Here is a 9,787-nt window from a genome sequence, read left to right as displayed (position 1 = left end):
ACCAGGGTATGGTCCATTGTAATTCAAACTTTGGTGGATTTCTCTTCTTGCTTGTTGATTTGACGTTGCTGCTTGAAGATTTGTGGATGCTTTTTGACATTCAGCATCTGGAATTATACGGCTAATGCTTCTAGCTCTTATTTTAAGTCATCTTAGGCATTTTTGTATGTAGTTAGGACAAATCATAGATTCCTGAACCAATAGCTTCCTCTATGACTTCATTCTTGTGAAATTGCTTACACATTTGTTGGATGGATAATGCATCCTTCTTATTAAAAATTGGTCAAAATAAAATTTTGGACCCTGAATTATATGTAAAAGTTTTGATTTGTCCCCAAACCATCGACTGTTTCACTTTAGTACTTGAAGTTATAAAAATGCCTTAATGTTATCCTTATCCTTCCTGTTACTATGCAACGATAGTTGCTGTTTTACTAGGAAGCATGGATATGGACATGGGTACGGGTATGGCATAGTGACATGAGCAATTTTTTTTTTTTTTTGGATAAGTAATAAAGCTTTATTGAAAGCAGAAAGAGAGAGACACCTAAGTACACAGGGAGTATACAGGGGGGGAACAAATCAAATACGAACATTACAAACATCAAGCAAATCCAAAATGGAACAAAAAGGATGGTTTCTCCACACGGAGAACCAGTCCAATAAGGTTCTGAAAAGTAGAAGCTTGAGATCATGCATGGAACGCTCAATGTCTTCTAAACACCTACTATTTCTCTCCTTCCAAATACACCACATCAAACAATGAGGAACAACCATCCAAATATCTCCATTGCAATGGCAACTAAAACGACCTTGCCAGCAAGCAAATAGCCCAACAACAGACATTGACATAACCCAACAAACTCCAAATAAACCAAAAACCATATCCCACAACTCCAAAGCAACTGGGCAATGAAGGAATAGATGGTCAACAGTTTCACTATTACGCTTGCACATATAACACCAATCCAAAATGCAAACTTTTCTTTTCCTTAAATTGTCAACTGTCAGACATTTCTCCAAGGCAGCGGTCCATACAAAGAAAGCCACCCTAGAGGGAATCTTCTGCTTCTAAATGCTTTTCCAAGGGAAAAACTGTTTACTATGGCTAACTAGAAGATGGTAGTACGTAGTGACTGTGAACCCCTTACTCTTACCAGGCAACCAACATCTCTTATCCTCCCCAATCCCCCTTTTGAAAATTAATAACATGAAACGGCCGGTACGATATTGGTATGACATGGGTATGACACTTTAAATGAAGTGTCCGTGCTTCCTAGTTGATCTAGCAGAGATATATATATATATATATATATATATATATATATATATATATATATATATATATCATATCATATCATACATATCGTTATACCATGTGTTCTTATAATGTTGACATAAGACATTAAGCCAGATGTTGGTCTTACAAATTTACAAAATCAAAACATATGGAGACATGTGACACACATAAGGGACAATAAGGTTTACCTTTTATTTTAATATTTTTTAAACATTGTATTCATATGTTTTCGTTTTGATTTTACAAGATCATATGTGGCTTAATGTGCTACATCAACAATAAAAAGATGCATGTGAAACAAGGTTTGTTGGACTAGTAATTGCCATTCTCATTGTTAACTTTAATTATAATATCAAACAGTTGATACAATAGGGAGGAAATTAAAAAATGTCATAATTCAGGAACCAAAATCTATTTTGACCCTAAAAAAGCTTAAAACTCTCTCACTTGGTTTGCCACCCACCCCCTCCCCCTCCCCCTCCCCCTTCTTAGGGGGATCTGATTGATTTCTAAGATGGGTATTATAATCTTGGTGAAATGCCTATTGAGGTTATATATAAATATATTCATTTTTAATTGGTAAGTTACACTCTACCTTGCTTTTACAAGGGAAGAGATGCCATTTGAGATAAAGCTCATTGGTGCTTATGGAGGTTATGATTAAGTAGGAAAACAAAAATGGTTTGGGCATGTTTAAGGATACCGCATCCATGTCAAAATTTCAATGGACTTTAAGATCCGCAAGTTTCAAATGTTTAGTCAGATTGATGTTTACCCACCTTTTGGTATGGAGGTTAAGCATGGCTTTTTTGAAGGGGAATGCAGGGTATGAATCGTGAACTGTCTTTGTGGTGTGGCTTCAACTCACTGCCTTTGCTAATAAATGCTGTTGAATTAATGATGTAGATCTTATTTTCTGCTACTTCTACAAATAGGCAATTTAGTAGGGGGTACTTATCCCCTTGAAGCAGGTTCCTGGAGGACACTACCAGATGCTTGATATCCTGAACTGCCACAACCAGAAACACGTGGAGCTCCCAAATTAGAGGCCTGCTCTAATTTCCTTTTTGTACTTGGATTTGGCCAGGTTGTGAGGTATAGCATTTAGAGATGTGAAGGCAACTTAACCTGGATTTTGTTTTTTTGTTTTGTTTTTATTTTCCCTGTTTTAGCTCTTTAGTCAATTTTTCTTTGCAGAAGAGTATAATGAATTGTCCTGGTTCATAAATAAATAATGTAAAAAGCATATAAGATATTTACAGTATTATATCAAATTAAAAAGGATTTGTTTATATGCAGAATTATTGCCTTAGCCCCATATTGCTTGGACAAGGAATTGTTGGGTTTGGTTTCCCAGAAACTTAACCCTTGCAAGTTTGTGGTTGTAATCTTGCAGATTTCGCCTGCCGAAGGGACAAGTTTGGGCTTAATAAAAACTCTGTGTAGAGAGACCAACCTTTCTCTTCTATTTTGGTTTTACTTGACTTTTGTAATGTTCATTTTTGATTTATTCGCCCTTGTTACTCCCTGTGTACTTGGGTGTCTCTCTCTTTTTAATATCAATGAATCATTTTACTTATCAAAAAAAATCTTGCAGATTTCACATTTAGAAATTAGTTTCTGGAAATATCAGCGAAACAAGATTTTCTCTTTGCTCCTTGTTTAACAAGCACAGAGTCTGAATGGTGAGTAACATAAATATTTATATGGGCAATAATGCTTTTATTTTTTTTTAATTTTTAATTTTAATTTTAAATATGATTTGTGTCTTCACATGGTTCCAGAGTAATTTGCCATTCATCTTTTATGATCTTGGTCACTGTCAGTATTAACTTTTATCTTTGATTTTGTTGCTTCAGGTGGTTTATAGACACAACTGAGATTACAAATTCCAGGTATTCAAATTAACTAAATTAAGTATTGAAGATATTCAATTGATTGGTCTAAGCATGTGGTTGTCCCATATCTATTTTGTTGACTGGATTCCTGTTTCCAAAATTGTAATTACTAAGCATACATTCAATTTTGAATTAGTTCTTATATTGCAAAATATTTCAAAAGATGAATGCAAATTCAGAACTCTCTCAGCCATGAGAAATTTTTTACTTGATGCTTTGTCGCTTTTATGAAAGTAGTATCTCCATTCCTCTTTCATATTTAAATGTTGATTGTTAACGTCTAGTATATATCATGTATAGTCTGTAATCAAATTTACTGCAGTTGAGTAATTCTGTTTGCCCTTTGGAAATTTTCTTCCTTCCTATTGTGAAGAAAGTAATATAGATTGTAAAATTCTTCAGATACAGGTCAAACCTACAATGCCTCCTTTATTGTTCAATTTTATAAAATATGCCTTGGTTTAGGTTGTAAAGGGATGGCGTGAAGATGGATAAGTCTTAGATTTAATGTTTGCCAATGGTTTTCGAACCAAATGCCATCTCGATCCCAAAATAGGGGGGGGGGGGGGTTGGGGGGAGGGGTCAAGTCACAATTTCAATCTTTTATGGTTGTGAGTTGTAACTTACTAAAAATGAACAAGTCTTACATTTAAACCTTAGTATTTAAAAATGAGAAAAAGAAAAATAGAGAAACTGCACATAAAAATACTGTGTTTTAGAGATCAGGAGGATGCCACTGATTGATATAAACATGTTTTTGGATAGATTTAACGAATTTTATAACTAACGCATATCTGCATGTCTTTTCCAAAACCTCAAATACTCGCACGTTAACTTGTTTAATACTATTTTCATTTTTCTTTTGAAAGAAGCATTTGGATAAAGAATTTATTATTTGTCTTAAAACTTATGAAATGGTAGAAGTATGAAAGCTAATTTCTTAAGAACCATTTGTTTGCAAATAATTGTGTTTGGTTTTATGTATTATCCACCACCTCCACCACTGTTTTGTGTGTTGACAATGCTGTCTGCGCAATGATAATAGTGGTGGTAATATTGGAACTTAACCACAGTAGTTCTAGTGTCAACGCATGGTGAAGTGATAGCAGCAGCATGATGATGGTAATAAAAATGATAATGTTGACAAATGGTGGTGTAAGTGGTTGATAGCATGGATCAGGTAATGGTGATGGGAGTGAAGTGGTGATGTTTTTGGCCTAGTGGTGTTTAGTATTGTTGAAGCAATGGCACTGATAGAGGAAGCTGACAGCAGTAGATAATGTGGTAGTGTCCTAGCAAAAGTAATAATCAAAATGGTGGCACTGGCAGAGATAGCATTGGGGTGGTGGCTTGGTAAGAGGGGTGTAATGGTGGGAAGGGTGTGACTGACCTTTTTTCAAGTGAAATCTATGCATTGACATGTCCATCCTTGGATTAAACTGGAGATTTTGACCCTTTCAAGTCCTGAGAACAATTTTGATTGTTGAACCCCTAAACCTTCGTAAACCCAAATAGGAAAAATGGTACATGGAATTCCCATAATACACCTTCTAGTACATTTTCACATTTAAACGCAACTTAAAAAAAAAAATTTTGTTTGAGAACCAAGGGTGTTTTAAAATATTAAGATATGCTATTGATAAACTATCACTTGTACCTAAAGATTAAGTTGATGGGGAAATGATGGAGTTAATCATTTAACTAATTTTCTAATACTCCTCATATGTGGGTATAGACTTCCCCTCAATAAGTGATACTCAAGTACTCAACACTTGGAATTTTTATTTTATTTTTGTAAAGGGAAGGTAGTGTGGAGGTAGTGTTTGGAATCATGATTGTCTTCTTCGATCCTTTGATAAACTACCACTTGTCTCAAAAGTATAAATGAATAGTAAATAAAGAATTTAATTACTTAACCAATATTCTAACAACAATGGCATAATCCCTTCATACTCTTGGTGCAATAGTTATTTAAATTAAAACTTGAACAATCAAAAGAGCAGGTTGAATTTGGAGTCTCACTAATATTTGGATGTATGTATAGTTAACTATGTTGGATAAATTGGGAGTCATGTTACTTTGGTCAGAAGGGTTCAACAATTGGAGAATTTAACATGATTTTTAGATGCAATATAGGAAGGCAACCTTGAAGAGCAGATACATTGGACATAACTATGGTGCAGTTATTAAGAGCCCGTTTGGTAGAGAAGTTTGAGTAATATTGTTTGTAGTTTTTTGAAATACGTGTGGGTGAAAAAGTGTCTAAAGTTGTTTAAAAACTAAAAATGTGGGTTTGAACCACTCTACCAAATAGGCCTTAAATTTTAAACTTGAAGAGAAGATCAGAAGAAATATACTATGGATTGATGTAGAACAATGAATGCACTGATACCAAAGCTGGTGCAGCATGAGTTCTCTATAAGGGGATTTGAGAATCAACAAGAGTAGAAAAATAAAAATAATCCTAAGAATCAACACTTAGTTACTTGGAATCATCTCCAAGAACGATGGAAAATTTGGAAACTAACACCTCGGGTTGGTTGGAATTAGCACCAAACTATTGAAGGAAAAAAGTAGAAAAACCTTAGCAATAAATTTATTACTCAAGCAAACTGTTTTTATTGGGGTACAATAGCGCATTTATATAGACTACTAAGACCAAACCCTAATCATAATTGACTTCAATTATTGGATTACAAATTTAATTTTTATTCTATGAAATTAAATAAAACACTAATAACTTAGTTAATAAGACCTAAATTAAGATCCAATGAATCAGAGATGTGATAAAATTGACTATTAATCCAATGAATCAACAGATGTGATACAATTTACCTAAAATTAAATACTAATAACTTAATTAGCTAATAAGACCTAAAATAAAATCTAATGAATTAACAGATGTGATACAATTGACTATTAAGATTAAATAAAACTAAATTAAGTGTGTTTTTGGAACTAGCTTATTGCTTTTTAGCTTTTATGTACAGCTTTTTACAAACCTCACTTTTTCTTAATTTTTTCTCACTTTTCAAAATACAAGTGTACTTTAGCTCACTTTAAGCTAAATAAGTTGTTCCCAAATAGACACAAACCAAAAGTGTTTTTTTCTTGCACTTCAACACAGAATTGTATTGTGATAACAAACAGCATATAAGGCTTTGTAAAATTTCACATGAATTAGTCTGCTATTGGATATGACAACATACTTTCATATAGAAGTTGACTAGGGTAGGATGGGCTTGGTGTTGGGACTGAATCAGGTCATTCTGGTTTGGATATAATATACTACATCTTCATGCTGATAAGAATCATAAATTGGGTGTGTGGATCAAAGTTGGCTATGCATGTGTCGAGGGGTCCCCTCACCTCCACATTGAGTAATAATAAGATTTAGCAACATTAGAAACTCACAAAGCAGAACTTCACTTTCAAGTGTCTGGTGTAGATTATTGGGCTCTCTGGAGTTGTGGTGGCTTCATTACAAATTCGTACTCTTAGAGATGTCTATTGAGCAGTGGTTACATAACCTGTTTGATATTCATGTCATCCCAGTTTAGATATGAAACATATTTCAGGCAAGGTCTTTTGAAGGAAACTTTCTTTATAGTCTTAATTTTCTTGATTTCGTACCTATTCAGCGAAAGAAAAAAGAATAAATGAAGGGCTTAACCAGCCATCCTATAGATTGTTATCAACCATTCATGGAGCAATTCAAAGTTTTAGGTAGAACTCAGGTTTATGTTAATCTTTAGGCAATTAAGAAGAGGGAATTTTGGATGGGCTGAATTTTTTACATAGATTGTGCAAAACCCAAGGTTCAAATTATACCATTTCGAATTTGTACTTTAATAAGAGAGAATTTCTCTGAACCACATCTGGATTCATTGCTTTGCATATTGGTTGTTACATGTAAGTGTAGCAAAAAAAAAAAAAAAAAAGGAGAGAGAGAAGAAAGTTGATACAAGCCAACTTATTCTCATCATTAATTTATTAATGTTGTTAAAGCCATAACTAATTTTCTATGATTCAAAATCTCAGTTCAAATTTCTCAAACACCCAGACCATGAAAGGAAAAACAACTAAGAATATTCTTAAAAAGATTCATGTATTGTATATGTATTGGTTCTGTGAACGCCGCAATTTTTCATTAGACTCAGTTCATTAGAATCCTTTCTGGATTGTTTAGATATTTTTAAATTTTAAGTTCCTTGGATAGATAGATGGGTTATCTCATGAGTTGTTTGAACAAAGAAGTCCAATTGGTGTGCATGTGTGTGCTTCCCGAAAAGGATATCTATTGAGATACAAAAATACTCTCTTCTTCTTCTATCTTTTATTACTAGGTGCTCTTCCATCTTTATTGGTCTGTGTGTGTGAGTGCAGTAGAAGCCATATTGAGATTCTCAGTTGCTATAGTACTCTTAATATTTACATATCTTCAGGCCTCAGTTTTTATTTGCTCCTTTGAGATGCATTCTCTAAATCACTCTTTAACACATCCCATTAATCCAGGCAGGTTGTTGAAGTTCACACAACTGATTGTGATTGTAATGTCATAGGAAAGAAATGAACTGTGTAGCCTTATAATTGAACATAATTAGAATCTGTTTTTAACAATTTGCTTTCAAATTGTTAAACCAGAACACTAATCTTAAAATTATTTGGCACAGCATAGGAATCTAAAATAGTTAATCAAAGTCATGACACAGTCTTCATCAAATTATTCCCAATACATCCCTTGACTGGTAAAAAGAAAATGAAGTTCCCAAGGGCAAGATAAACATTTTGACTGGTTGGCAGCCAACTGTTGGTCAACTTGAGGGTAGTTTAATCAATAATGGGAAATTCAAGGGCTAAATAGACTATCTATTACCTGTTATGTTGTTAAAGCACCCTCATTTTATTGTATTCTTTTAAATGCGTAGGTGGATGATTTATACCAGTTGATGAATGTCAATTCTAAATCTAGCTAGGACTGTTTGCTGCATAATCAGCAAGAAGCAATGAAAATCACCCATTCTAGATATTTAGAACCCTGTGTTAGCATGACTGTTAGATGGAAGATGTTTCATAACCAACCAGTCCAAATGAAACTGATTCATAGACTTACAATAGCCATGTATTTAAAAACAGTGATTTTTAAACATATTTGTGAGGATACTGTGTGAAGGTCAGACCATCTCAGCTATTGCAGGGTGGAAACAAAAAAGTGACCAGTAGCAAATAATTTATGGTGACCTAGACTTCCATCAAGATTCGTGGCTTTAATTGAGAACGACTCTATTTAGACCTCTTCGAGTACTAACTATTTCTCGTGTGTGTGCAGTCCTATGATCTGTCCCCCACACACAAAGTTAGTACAGAGAGGAATTCCTTTGGGGTGGCCCCGAGATTCTGGGTAGAGGTTTTGAATTCAAGATCTCATGGATATAAGGAAGCATTAGGAACCATTAAGCCAATCCTTGAGGTTCAAATTTCTTGGCACTTTGTAAAGCAGATTAATATGTTCTGAATTTACACACCTGTCTCAAAATAAATAATAATTTTTATTTCTGTATAGTCCTAAAATACGTTAAACTTTCCAAAAGTGAGTTCATATTTCAATTTTCTACTTTGGTCTCAAATTTTTTTTTTTTTTTTAGTAAAAAAAAAAACAGCATTCTTATCAAAAGTATGTTACTTCAGTATAAAAAAAAAGACATTTTAGGTACATAATTATATATTTGCATTTTCATTAATAATTTAAAAAATTTGGTCTTTTTGGAAGAAGAGTAATTTTCAATGTGTTTTGATTGGTCTGTGATAGCATGGAATCACTTTTATTGGTAACTAGAGTACTGCTACAGAACTATAATTTTTTTTTTTTAGTTACTGCAGTCAAAACTTTCTTTTCTAAAAAGAATTCTGAAACATTCCTTAAATGTATCTTTCTTTATCCTCTTTTTTAAATAGGATTGTCAGTCGCAAGAGAGCAGAACCTGTTAGTAATAATCGGATTTGGCATTTTTTTAATATTTTAATTGGTTGGTGAGCTTTCAATTTCATATCAAGGATCGATCTGTTTGCATTTCCAAGAATTGTAGCGTGGCATCATGAATTTTATCCACCAGCCTTTGATTCATATCTGGATTCCTATCCAGTTTTGTGAAATTGGGGCCCAACAATACTCAGCTTCTGCACGACACTCTGCTTGGTACTGAATTATTGTGCCACTGGAAACTTTTGGTTTTCGTCTTATATATGAATAGGCTATTCATGCTCCACTGCTCTTTGTGATACAACAAATTTTTTTTTCATAATGGTTAACATGATTTGTTGAGATTTATTTGGCATTACTTTCACCTGTATCCAACTCCGACACTACTTTTATTATGCACAAAATAACCTTTATTATGCACAAAACGGGCCAGTAGTTGTGAAAAATGTTGTGTTTCTAGACTTATTGTTATGGTTTCTCTCTACATGGTTTCACAAATTTAATGTTAGTTATAATGTAGAGCACATGAAGCTTAGAGCATGGGTGGAGACATTTGTTATTTATTTCTGTTCCTGTTTAGTATTTTAGTTTCTTTATTAGGTAGGTTTT

The 9,787-nt window shown here is 33.6% G+C and overlaps 1 long non-coding RNA gene across 1 annotated transcript; it reads left to right on the top strand.

The window, feature by feature from the left end:
• The first annotated feature begins 1,792 nt into the window (after window positions 1-1,792).
• LOC142642022 (uncharacterized) lies at window positions 1,793-8,660 on the top strand. The gene is made up of 3 exons (XR_012845570.1): window positions 1,793-2,985; window positions 3,160-3,195; window positions 8,528-8,660. It is a non-coding gene; the product is annotated as an uncharacterized LOC142642022 (long non-coding RNA).
• The last annotated feature ends 1,127 nt before the right edge of the window (window positions 8,661-9,787 follow it).

Source organism: Castanea sativa, chromosome 7 (assembly GCF_040712315.1).
Source record: "Castanea sativa cultivar Marrone di Chiusa Pesio chromosome 7, ASM4071231v1".
NCBI lineage: Eukaryota > Viridiplantae > Streptophyta > Magnoliopsida > Fagales > Fagaceae > Castanea > Castanea sativa.
The sequence above is the reverse complement of the archived record's forward strand: the minus strand, read 5'-3'. Positions and strand labels throughout refer to the sequence as shown.